Raw genomic sequence first — 13,626 nt, 5'->3', positions numbered from 1 at the left:
GGGAACAAGAGCTCCACAGTCAGCCCAGGGAAGAAAAGTAGACCAACTGTAAACCCAGGGAACAAGAAGAGCTCCACTGTCAGCTCAGGGAAGAAAAGGAGACCGACTGCAAACCCAGGGAACAAGAAGAGCTCTACAGTCAGCCCAGCGAAGAAAAGGAGATTGACCAATAACAACGATACCTCAGATGAATCAACCAATGAGAGCGTTCCCCCAGACTCCCACAGTCCAGAAAGAAATGCCTCAATTAATGTACTGCCTCCCTCAAATACTCAAGGGCGTCGAGTGTATGACAAGAGGAACTACTGCCTTTATTGTCACAAGGCAACATCAAAAATCGCTCGACACCTTGAAACTGTCCACAAAAATGAAGTGGAGGTTGCAAAGGCATTGTATCACCCAAAACTTTCTAAAGAAAGAAGGAATGGTCTGAGCATTCTGAGGAACAGAGGAAACTTTACCCACAATACAGATGTGGTGAGAAATGGGACAGGACATCTTGCTGCACGTTACCGACCACGTAGGAATAAACCGGGTAAAGATTTTATTTATTGTGTTCATTGTCAAGGTCTTTACTCAAAGAAAACATTATGGAAACATGTAAAAATCTGCCCAGTGAAGGCAAGAGATAAAGCACCCCATGTTGGAAGACAAAGATCCCTGTGTGCTGTTAACACACCTGTTGGTATTGAAATCAGTGAAGGTCTAAAGAAGCTTCTTGCTCAGATGAACTACGATCAAGTGTCACAATTAGTCCAGAAGGACAAGTGCATCCTACAGCTGGGACAACATTTGTTCAACAAATTGAAGAATCAGAATTTCAATTATGACAACTACATAAGGCAGAAAATGAGAGAAGTTGGAAGACTGCTTCTTGAGGCGAAAAAGATTACCCCTCTGAAGAAGATGGAGGAATTCTTCATTCCCCAAAACTTTATGCATGTTCTGTCTGCAGTGAAATCAGCATCTGGATACAAGCCTGAAAGCAACACCTATGACATCCCATCATTAGCCCTAAAGCTTGGCCACAGTCTAAAGAAACTGTCCAGTATTGTTGAGAGTAACGCTATGATGATAAACGATCACATCACAGCAGAACATGCACGAAAGTATAGAGAGATACACAGCACAAGATGGGAAGAATACATATCTGCCGGATCACGAACCACGCTTAAGGAGGCGAAGTGGAATAAGCCGCAGATTTTACCATTTACAGAAGATGTCAAGAAGTTGAACTTCTCCATGGAAAATGATCAACTCATTTACCAGAAAATGCTATCAATCTCCCCTACCCCAGAGAACTACGCTGCTCTGGCTAAGGTCACACTTGGTTTGGCAATCGCATTCAACAGGAGAAGAGAAGGAGAGGTTTCCCGAATGACACTGGATGGTTTCAGGTCACGAAACAAGTCGAAGTTGAATGAAGACTTCGCCATAATCTTGACTCCTTTCGAAAGGAAAATGTGTGAGATCTTCACAAGGGTGGAGATCAGGGGGAAAAGGGGGAGAATGGTCCCTGTCCTGTTAAAGCCATCAATGGTGATAGCAATGGAGCTGCTGATTCAAACGCGTGAGACATGTCAAGTGCCCAGTGACAATTTATTCATGTTCGCAAGACCAAACGCCTTATCTGCATACAGAGGTGGAGATTGCTTGAGGCAATATGCCAACATCTGTGGTGCCAAAAGCCCTGAAGCCTTGACGTCAACAAAACTCAGAAAACACATAGCAACAATGTCTCAAATATTGAACTTGGAAGAAAATGAGTGTGACCAACTTGCTGACTTCTTAGGCCATGACATCAGAGTCCACAGACAGTACTACCGTCTACCTTCAGGAACTCTGCAGCTTGCGAGAATGAGCAAAGTCCTACTTGCTATGGAGAAGGGGAATCTGTCGCAGTATAAAGGCATGACATTGGATGACATGGAAATTGACCTAGAAGGTTTGGCCATGCTTTGATGTATATTTTTGTCTATTTGCAATGGATAATGTCAAGATAATTTGCCTAAACCTAAAATAATGCTTGAATACTGTGTCATAACTGCGTTTTTACTATACTTGAGTCAGATTGTTATCTTTTGCTATACTGGATTCAGATTGTATTCTTCTGCACATTTTAAAAGTTTATTTCTACTTTTCTTGTGCTTGTGCTTTATCAGAGAAAGTGGAAGCCTCTGAAGGGGACAATTCAAGTGTTGAAGAAGACATGGACCACGTTACTCCTGGCACAAGCACATTTTCAGAACCAGGTAAAACTTATACATATACTCAAAGAATGATTATGGTGCATTTCCATTGGCTTATCTAGAAGATAATGGCACTTCTAAGTTTCATTTATTTTCTCAGCAGAACCAGTGGCCAGCACCACAAGAAAGAAGGCACCAGAAAAACCAAGGCGGAGGTGGGGAGCAGAGGAAGTCAAAGCCGTGGAGGAAAATATGATGGACTTCATAAAAACCTGTACTGTACCTCCAAAAAGAAACTGCGTTCTTTGTCTCCAACGTGCACCAGAGGCACTGAAAGATCGGTCGTGGACCGATGTAAAGAACTTTGTGAGAAACCAAATCACTTCATTGAAGAGAAAAATTAACTCTTAAAGGGATACTTCACTTTCCGCCGGGGGACACATTTAAAAAAAATATTAAAAATAAATGAAAAAAGTTATGGAAAATTCATGGCCCCCTCACGACACGCAGTGTCCTACTAATGTGTGAGGGGGCCATGAATTTTCCATAACTTTTTTCATTTATTTTTAATATTTTTTTTAAATGTGTCCCCGGCCCGAAAGTGAAGTACCCCTTTAACTCATTCACAGACAAAAAAAAACAAAAAAACAGTCATAAGCGTTGTTCCGGAGTCTCATTACTCCAACGTTGCATTTGTCCGACTCTCCCCAATAAAAAAAATGTAAAAAAAGTAATAAAAAAAAAAGTAATAAAAAAAAAAAAACACTGTATGATAACTCTCCCCAATTGCTAACACCATCTCTAACCCTAACCGCGCGCCGGAATAATGAGACCTCAGACTTTCAAGAAATTGGTCTTCCATGATATCCAAACAACAATAAGCTCAGTAAGACAGTAACACAAAGATGTACCAGTTGTAACACTTTACAAACTATAAAGAATGGTGCATGTGTTTTTCCCAAACAAATGTCAAAACACGTCATTGGCAGTGAGTGAGTTAATGGGGCTGGAGGAAAATGTGCTGTTGTGGGGGTGCATGTTATACTGGTCTTGAATTTTGCCTATTTGTGTCGACTGCTCGCTTATTTTGATATGTCCAGAATAGAAACGCTGGAGTTCATGTGGTTAATCTGAACATATCCCTTTATATAGTCCAGTTTGCACCATTATCAAGGCCCAGAAATGACCTTTTTGTCAACTATCCAGAGTGGCTAATACGTAGCTGTTGGTTTAATGTGCTGCATGTCTTCACAGGAGCTTGTACATCTGCGTTAAGTTAAAAAGATGTATCCTACAATTAATAAAATGCATTGACCCCAAAATGTACTTCCTGTGTTTGTGATTTGAGAAAAGTAGACCCCACAATCTATCAGTTTGTGTATAACCTAATACCCCAAAGGTGGCTTACAGTAGTTTGTGTATAACCTAATACCCCAAAGGTGGCTTACAGTAGTTTGTGTATACTAGCCTAATACCCCAAAGGTGGCTTACAGTAGTTTGTGTATAGCCCAATACCCCAAAGGTGGCTTACAGTAGTTTGTGTATAGCCTAATACCCCAAAGGTGGCTTACAGTAGTTTGTGTATAGCTTGTGTATAGCCTAATACCCCAAAGGTGGCTTACAGTAGTTTGTGTATACTAGCCTAATACCCCAAAAGTGGCTTACAGTAGTTTGTGTATAGCCCAATACCCCAAAGGTGGCTTACAGTAGTTTGTGTATACTAGCCTAATACCCCAAAGGTGGCTTACAGTAGTTTGTGTATACTAGCCTAATACCCCAAAGGTGGCTTACAGTAGTTTGTGTATAGCCTAATACCCCAAAGGTGGCTTACAGTAGTTTGTGTATACTAGCCTAATACCCCAAAGGTGGCTTACTGTAGTTTGTGTATACTAGCCTAATACCCCAAAGGTGGCTTACAGTAGTTTGTGTATAGTCTAATACCCCAAAGGTGGCTTACAGTAGTTTGTGTATACTAGCCTAATACCCCAAAGGTGGCTTACAGTAGTTCGTGTATAGTCTAATACCCCAAAGGTGGCTTACAGTAGTTTTTGTATACTAGCCTAATACCCCAAAGGTGGCTTACAGTAGTTTGTGTATAGTCTAATACCCCAAAGGTGGCTTACAGTAGTTTGTGTATACTAGGACCTTTACTGTTCCTGATATATGTGAATGACATGTCATCGGCCTGCGACTGCAAGCTGTTCCTGTTCGCAGATGACTCGGCCCTGCTAGTCTCGGACAGGGACAGGCTGCAGGTTGAGAAAACTCTCAGCTCCGAACTCAACAAGATCTGCATCTGGCTCTCTGATAACAAACTTTCATTACACCTGGGTAAAACTGAATCCATCCTCTTTGGGTCCAGTCCTAACCTTAGCAAGGCAGAGAGTTTCACGATCAAAGTGGGTGATGATGTCATCAAAAGAAAGGATGAAATTACCTACCTGGGCTCCATCTTGGAGGCAAACCTCTCTGGTAACAAAAACGCCGAAAAAGTGATCAAAAATGTCAACCGAACAACACGCTATTTGTGGAGGATTGATCGCCTAGTCAGTAAGAATACTCTGAAGATTCTTGCAGGGGCCCTCATTCAAGGTCATTATGATTATGCATGCACTTCATGGTATCACAACACCTCCAAGGCCCTAAAAACAAGGCTCCAAACATCCCAAAACAAACTTGTAAGGCTACTTCTTGGCCTCAATCACAGAACCCATCTAACCCCTGCTCATTTTGCTAGGATTGGATGGCTTAGGGTTGAGGACAGAGTACAGCAACTTGCTATGGGCCTGGTCTTCAAGATACACCACAACATTGGGATCCCCCTGTATTTGTCAAAATACTTCCAAAATGTTAATGAAGTCCATGATCATAACACCAGAGGCAGCTCCACTGATCATGTTCAACCCAGATTTGGCTCAACTAAGGGTATGAACTCGTTCTCATGCTATTCAGCAAAAATGTGGAATGCCCTACCAAAAGGAGTAAAGGAGTGTAAAACCCTACTCACTTTCAAAACTGCCCTAAAGATACACCTTCAGGAGGCTGCAATTCGAAAATGGCCCCTGTCTAAGTCTTAACCTACCCCCCCTACCCCCCCCCCCCCTCCTTCATTTTCCTCTTTTGTATATATTTATATATTTTTTTTCTCTCGTCATACCAGTAACCTGAAAGCTGATTGTATGACATTCTGTATAGTAGTGTGTATATCTGCCTGCCTCTTATATTTCATCATGATTTGTGTGCATGGGGTTCTCATCTTAAACAAGCGTTATGCTTAATGAGGGTTTCCAGTTTAGTAGACCTTGTATTGTGAATTTGTACTTCCATGTACTGTTATGTACTGTCATGTACTATTCTCATGTCTTTCTAAATAAACTACATCAATCAATCAATCTAGCCTAATACCCCAAAGGTGGCTTACAGTAGTTTGTGTATACTAGCCTAATACCCCAAAGGTGGCTTATAGTAGTTTGTGTATAACCTAATACCCCAGAGGTGGCTTACAGTAGTTTGTGTATACTAGCCTGGACCTGAGGCTTTGTACATGTATGTGCAAATATCTTCTGGACTTCATATTGATCCACAGTAATTCCCAGATCACTGTGTGAAATTGTTTGCAGATATCCAAGACTGCAGGCAAAATTAAAACCTGACACTATATTTTGAATTGGGGATGGATGTGTGTATCAAGCACCTAAAGCATTCATATTAACAGTTTGAAAAAAGATTTAAACTCCTTTAGGTGTATTGGTAAAAGTCCTCTGGCCGAATTCCGCCTATTGATTTGCCTACATTTTAGCATTTATTTGAGTGTTAATGTTCCATAAATGTTCCTGTTATGTCACTAGCCATCTCCCTCAATGCCTCATGCCAAAATGAAACAGAAAAATGGGACATTTGTCTCAGAATAATGTATAGTTAAGACCTTATGTAGATTTTACATTCCCTTTTTGGATTATTTTTCACAGCCGAAAATCCAGGACTGAACAACATATGGTAAAAAAAATATAACATATATGGGACAATAATTGGCTCTAGGAACATCAAAATTCATTAACTAGACACCTTAAGGATTCTTAAAAGGTAGGTTAGAAAAATATATCTTTTGGGTATTGACAATTTTGTATCGTTTTTTTCACACTCAAATTATATAGATATCTGGTCTGACCAAGGACTATTAGAAAATATAGCTCAGTCCGGTCTATTTTTTACTCATGCATCATTACATCCCTTAATTGGCTTTGATTAATGACAAGTCAACACACTTTTAGTTGTATTTGATATAACCACACAAGTCATAGTAAATCAATTAATGGTAAGACATAAGCTCAGGAATTATTTTCATTGTGGTCTTCAGATGATTAGCAAAGGGTTAATCTAACCCATCCCCCTCTGCTCATGTCCTCAACTGGATCCAATTTAAGACACCTGTGTGCTGTGTTCACTCCTACACTCCCATGCAGAAAGCAGGATGGAAGGACACAGAGAGCACATGCACTGCATTTGTTTGGAGGCTAATGCTAGCACACATGGTAAGTTGCAATGATTAGCTTCCTAATTTGCTGGTTATATGTCGTTTTTTCTAGCATGTGTTTGCTACAGTGGATTAATGACATTGGGGTCATGGTAAAATATGAGACTAATGTCAGGTTTATGGACCTAGCTAGCTCTAGTGTTTTCAACAATGTGTTTGCCATTAGCTAGTAGAAGACTAGTATAGATGACACTCTGATATCTTGGTTTGTAATTCAACACTAGAATAATTTAACTAAAGCAACCAATAGTTTGTGTTTTAATGATTTGGAAGAAATTAAAATCATGTTCTGTTTTACTGTCCATTATATGATTTAAGGCATTTATTATTTTGTAAATGTCATCTATTTGTTAACTTGTTTTGTTTGGATCATTATGAAAGACTTTGAGGTGGATTTCATATGTAAAGGGTACTATTTAGTTTAGCCTGGAGCTACTTTAGTGTTGTACAGGTGCATTGAATACCATTGATTGCTGTGTGTCAAGTTGGCTTAGGCAACTGGGGACATTTTTCAGAATACACACCAGTTGATTGGGGACAGTTCCCTTCTCCAGTGTTTTATTTCATTAACAGTTTTGTTTATAGGACCATGTATGGATCCAAATCGTTGTATCATCTGTGGTAAACATTTAGAAAAAGCAACAAGATCCATTTGTAAAAAAAAAAAGCCCACTGCAAAAGGCCTTCAATGCACACTAAATGTTGCTCAGAGAGATGATGATGTTCATAAAACCCTGTCTCCATAATACAGATGATATACTTTCTTTCAAAATTAAGTGTATCACATGCATCATGTAGGGCAAACTATTCCAGTAATAAAAACAACAGTGAGAGCATGCATGCACCAAGTAGGGTTGATGCAACATTTTTTTAACATACAAAAAGATTGTTTCATTTGTGGGAAGGCCAGTACAAGACCAGAACATCTGAAAGCCATGATAACTGGTACAGGTCTATCATGCAGCATCAGAAAGGTTGATGGAAGTTGTACATCAGTGGTTGCTCTCGTACCCATATTTGTGTATGATGCCAAATCATAAAAGCTGCCTTAAACACCACAACTAAATATAGCAGCTGCCAGACAAAACAAAAAACAGCAGACCAGTATCTATGGCAAAGCTTTTTATTAAGCTCACTGAAGTCATTGACAAAAATAATTCTCGAAATAAATCAAATGACCCTAAACTAAGAGTTATGGTGACATACTGAAGACGCTGAGGTCTGAGGAAGAATTAGATGATACAACACATTACATAAAGATCCTGGAAAAGCTCATCCAGCATTACAATTTGTAGAATGACACGGAAAGTCTGAAGTGTGCCCATTGGATATGTAATGAGAGAAGCTGCACATCTCCATGAAAAGCCAGAAGAGACAGAATACTTTGAACACACACCAGGCAAGTCAAGCTCTTTATGAGAGGCAAATAATACATACAGTACACTGTAGAACTGCAGATATATTGAGAAAGGCGTGGACCAGTGTCTTCAGTATGTCATCATAACCCTTAGTTTAGTGCTATCACTTCAATTTAGAGAAAAGTTTTGTCAATGACTTCAGTGAACTTAGAAGCTTTGCCATAGATAGGGGTCTGCTGCTGTTTTTTTGTTTTGTCTGGCAGCTGCTATATTTAGATGTAGAGCTGTGGTGTTTAAGGCAGCTTTTATGATATTTGGCATCATACACAAAGATATGGGTACGAGAGCAACCACTCATCTTTCTCGCTGATGCTGCATGAAGGACATAGTCTCTGGTACTCTTACCTGTACCAGTCATGATGGCTGTTAGATGTTCTGGTCTTGTACTGGCCTTCCAACAAATGAGCGTTTTAGTTTTTTTTATGGATCTCGTTTCTTTATTTTTTCCAAATCTTTACCACAGTGACACAATTTGGAATGTTTGTAGATCAAACTCCATTGTGGTTAAAACGTTAAAACACAGAATTTGTACAGTATCTATGTTGTACGTACACTTGTTAGGCTCTCTGTACAATATTGTTTCCAGTGAAACTAACTAAGGCTCTGTTCCATTCTGGTGAAATGGACAGCTCTGTTACACTAAATGAAACGTTAAGCTAGGTCACTCTTCAGCTAGCTAATTAGCTACTTGATTTGGCAAGGTCCTTCTCATCTACACATTCCAAAATATTTGCAATGATTTACTTGTCAGTTTATGAAGAAGCCCACGTAGGCAATAAGATGCAGACAGAACAGGTGGAGCCAAATACTGTAATCTACATGAATTTATATGCCTCAACCCCCAGATGGACAGGCTTTATTTTTTGTTTGGGGTGTATAACTTTATATATCAATTTCACCACTTTTACAGTAAATTACTTTTATACAAGAATCCTACCTCTGGTAGGGGTATCTCACTTGGGCATTTTTATTTTCTTTATTGCATTATGACAAACACTTTTTTATGATTGAATATTGATTATTAAAACTGTTTATTGTTATATTTTCCTCTCTCCAATGTGGTCCAACTCAAGCCATGGACAAAGAACGGCTTCAACAGATCCTCCAAATGTTAAAAGAGGACAGCGATGAGGAATATTTCCCTGGATTCCCGGCCTCAGGTATGGAAGAGGATAGTATTATTAAAAAGAGAACTGAAATATAGCGGAAAAACATCTTCCAAATTCAGGCTTCATACTAGTATAGTAGTTTGGAGCACGGGGAATATGATTGTGTAATGAAATATAAGGATTTCCCTTTGGGGACGGTAAATTTCGTCCCCGATTGTCAAGCTGTACCAAATCAACTGGTGTGTATTCTGAACAATTTCCCTAAAAGTTGCCTAAACAAACGTATGGATACAGTACAGTGGTCATTGCATTACAGTGGTCTTTCCAACACATAATCTTCTAGTTATGTTATGTTTTCTCACCACTAAGGATACTGTATGTGTTTGGCTTCATTTAGGACACACATTGATACATTTCATTGTTATTTTCCTCTCTCCAATGTGGTCCAACTCAAGCCATGGACAAAGAACGGCTTCAACAGATCCTCCAAATGTTAAAAGAGGACAGCGATGAGGAAGATTTCCCTGGATTCCCGGCCTCAGGTATGGAAGAGGATAGTATTATTAAAAAGAATACTCAAGCGGAAAAACATCTTCCAAATTCAGGCTTCATACTAGTATAGTAGTCTATCTATGGATACAGTACAGTGGTCAGTTTGCATGAGTGTAGAATTATGTGCAGGATGTCATTTGCAAGATGTGAGGGGACTTAATTTAATTGACATTTTCTTTGAATATTTTATTTTAAAAGAAAAATCCTCCCCCTCACACTTATTCCAGTGATCACCCTCCCCTGTGCCAATGTTGGCACCAGTGCCTAAGGTTGCCTACCCCTGGTCTAACGTCTTATCTTTGCACTTGCAGACCAGTACAGCTCCATGTCTGACTCGGACCTGGTGACGAGTGGGGGACCATCCAGTAGGGGCACTGAGCACCTGTCCCCACCGACTCCATTGGTGGAGGTGCTCTGCCATTCCAAGGTGAAAGATCGCACGGACGTCGTCGCAGAGAAGGTTACTCGGGTACGTACGGGGAAGAGAACATCTGGCCTCAGTCCCTACTGTGTGTGTCTCAGTGGTTTGTATACTGAAGGTGTGGAATTGACCAATATCTAACAACTTAAACCCTTTATACTTGGTTGAAGGCGTCCACTTCAGTTTTTGCTCTTCGCTAAAGAAGAGCAAAAATACTGAAAATAGCCGATCTACAAGTTCACAATGTAGATGTGTTATTCCTGCTGAAAATAGATCCTCAAGCTCACAATGCACAACAGCTGATATTTTAGAGCTAGCGTTTTCATCGCAATCGTTTCAATGCAAAGAATGTTAATTATAATGAGAAATAATGGTTGTTTACAGGGTAAACAAAGGAAAACTGACCATTATTTTACACCCTCAAAGTCCCAATGATGTCATTTCCCCAGATGATTAATGTGCAACATCTCATTCAACAGTAAACTAACTTAACTTACAGTATAAGTGTATCCAGGGTGTCTGCACATTTATAAAGTGACAATTTATGGACTTATGGCCATACTGTATCAAGTATTAATTTCACAATATGTATCTGTGCAATCAGAGGTTGCAAGTAATGTACATTTGCCATAATTTACTTCTCTTTCAGAACAAGAACAATACCTTGGAGGGAACGAGCTTCACAGTCGGCCCACAGAAGAAAACACGCTTGACCAAGAATAACAACGATACCTCCGATGAATCAACCGATGAGAGTGTTCCCTCAGACTACAATGATAAAGATTACAAACCTGACAGGAATGACACGGATTCTGAGTTAGACTCACTGTATTCAGAGCTATACCCCTTAACTCCTGCAATACCTGGGTTAGCTGGCCCAGGAAACAAGAGCTCCACAGTCAGCCCAGGGAAGAAAAGTAGACCAACTGTAAACCCAGGGAACAAGAAGCGCTCCACTGTCAGCTCAGGGAAGAAAAGGAGACGACTGCAAACCCAGGGAACAAGAAGAGCACCATTCTTTACAGTTTGGCTGCACAAGTGTTACAACTGGTACATCTTTGTGTTACTGTCTTACTGAGCTTATTGTTGTTTGGATATCATGGAAGACCAATTTCTTGAAAGTCTGAGGTCTCATTATTCCGGCGCGCGGTTAGGGTTAGAGATGGTGTTAGCAATTGGGGAGTTATCATACAGTGTTTTTTTTTTATTACTTTTTTATTTTTTTACTTTTTTTTACTTTTTTTTTATTGGGGAGAGTCGGACGAATGCAACGTTGGAGTAATGAGACTTTTTTTTTTTTTTTTGTCTGTGAATGAGTTAAGAGTTATTTTTTCTCTTCAATGAAGTGATTTGGTTTTAAAATGTGCAGAAGAATACAATCTGAATCCAGTATAGCAAAAGATAAGAATCTGACTCAAGTATAGTAAAAACGCAGTTATGACACAGTATTCAAGCATTATTTTAGGTTTAGGCAAATTATCTTGACATTATCCATTGCAAATAGACAAAAATATACATCAAAGCAAGGCCAAACCTTCTAGGTCAATTTCCATGTCATCCAATGTCATGCCTTTATACTGCGACAGATTCCCCTTCTCCATAGCAAGTAGGACTTTGCTCATTCTCGCAAGCTGCAGAGTTCCTGAAGGTAGACGGTAGTACTGTCTGTGGACTCTGATGTTATGGCCTAGGAAGTCAGCAAGTTGGTCACACTCATTTTCTTCCAAGTTCAATATTTGAGACATTGTTGCTATGTGTTTTCTGAGTTTTGTTGACGTCAAGCCTTCAGGGCTTTTGGCACCACAGATGTTGGCATATTGCTTCAAGCAATCTCCACCTCTGTATGCAGATAAGGCGTTTGGTCTTGCGAACATGAATAAATTGTCACTAGGCACTTTACATGTCTCACGCGTTTGAATCAGCAGCTCCATTGCTATCACCATTGATGGCTTTAACAGGACAGGGACCATTCTCCCCCTTTTCCCCCTGATCTCCACCCTTGTGAAGATCTCACACATTTTCCTTTCGAAAGGAGTCAAGATTATGGCGAAGTCTTCATTCAACTTCGACTTGTTTCGTGACCTGAAACCATCCAGTGTCATTCGGGAAACCTCTCCTTCTCTTCTCCTGTTGAATGCGATTGCCAAACCAAGTGTGACCTTAGCCAGAGCAGCGTAGTTCTCTGGGGTAGGGGAGATTGATAGCATTTTCTGGTAAATGAGTTGATAATTTTCCATGGAGAAGTTCAACTTCTTGACATCTTCTGTAAATGGTAAAATCTGCGGCTTATTCCACTTCGCCTCCTTAAGCGTGGTTCGTGATCCGGCAGATATGTATTCTTCCCATCTTGTGCTGTGTATCTCTCTATACTTTCGTGCATGTTTTGCTGTGATGTGATCGTTTATCATCATAGCGTTACTCTCAACAATACTGGACAGTTTCTTTAGACTGTGGCCAAGCTTTAGGGCTAATGATGGGATGTCATAGGTGTTGCTTTCAGGCTTGTATCCAGATGCTGATTTCACTGCAGACAGAACATGCATAAAGTTTTGGGGAATGAAGAATTCCTCCATCTTCTTCAGAGGGGTAATCTTTTTCGCCTCAAGAAGCAGTCTTCCAACTTCTCTCATTTTCTGCCTTATGTAGTTGTCATAATTGAACAACCCTGTGTGTTAACAGCACACAGGGATCTTTGTCTTCCAACATGGGGTGCTTTATCTCTTGCCTTCACTGGGCAGATTTTTACATGTTTCCATAATGTTTTGTGGGGGTGCATGTTATACTGGCCTTGAATTTTGCCTATTTGTGTCGACTGCTCGCTTATTTTGATATGTCCAGAATAGAAACGCTGGAGTTCATGTGGTTAATCTGAACATATCCCTTTATAGTCCAGTTTGCACCATTATCAAGGCCCAGAAGTGACCTTTTTGTCAACTATCCAGAGTGGCTAATACGTAGCTGTTGGTTTAATGTGCTGCATGTCTTCACAGGAGCTTGTACATCTGCGTTAAGTTAAAAAGATATATCCTACAATTAATAAAATGCATTGACCCCAAAATGTACTTCCTGTGTTTGTGATTTGAGAAAAGTAGACCCCACAATCTATCAGTTTGTGTATAACCTAATACCCCAAAGGTGGCTTACAGTAGTTTGTGTATACTAGCCTCATACACCAAAGGTGGCTTACAGTAGTTTGTGTATAGTCTAATACCCCAAAGGTGGCTTACAGTAGTTTGTGTATACTAGCCTAATACCCCAAAAGTGGCTTACAGTAGTTTGTGTATAGTCTAATACCCCAAAGGTGGCTTACAGTAGTTTGTGTATACTAGCCTAAGACCCCAAAGGTGGCTTACAGTAGTTTGTGTATACTAGCCTAATACCCCAAAGGTGGCTTACAGTAGTT

At 40.0% G+C, this 13,626-nt stretch overlaps 1 long non-coding RNA gene across 1 annotated transcript; it reads left to right on the top strand.

The window, feature by feature from the left end:
- Positions 1-859: 859 nt before the first annotated feature.
- On the top strand, positions 860-2,616 carry LOC308075882. Its single transcript, XR_013932229.1, has 3 exons — positions 860-1,945; positions 2,163-2,252; positions 2,350-2,616. It is a non-coding gene; the product is annotated as an uncharacterized lncRNA (long non-coding RNA).
- The last annotated feature ends 11,010 nt before the right edge of the window (positions 2,617-13,626 follow it).

Source organism: Gymnoscopelus braueri (assembly GCF_963280865.1).
Source record: "Gymnoscopelus braueri genome assembly, chromosome: 20".
In the NCBI taxonomy this organism is placed as follows: Eukaryota; Metazoa; Chordata; class Actinopteri; order Myctophiformes; family Myctophidae; genus Gymnoscopelus; species Gymnoscopelus braueri.
The sequence above is the reverse complement of the archived record's forward strand: the minus strand, read 5'-3'. Positions and strand labels throughout refer to the sequence as shown.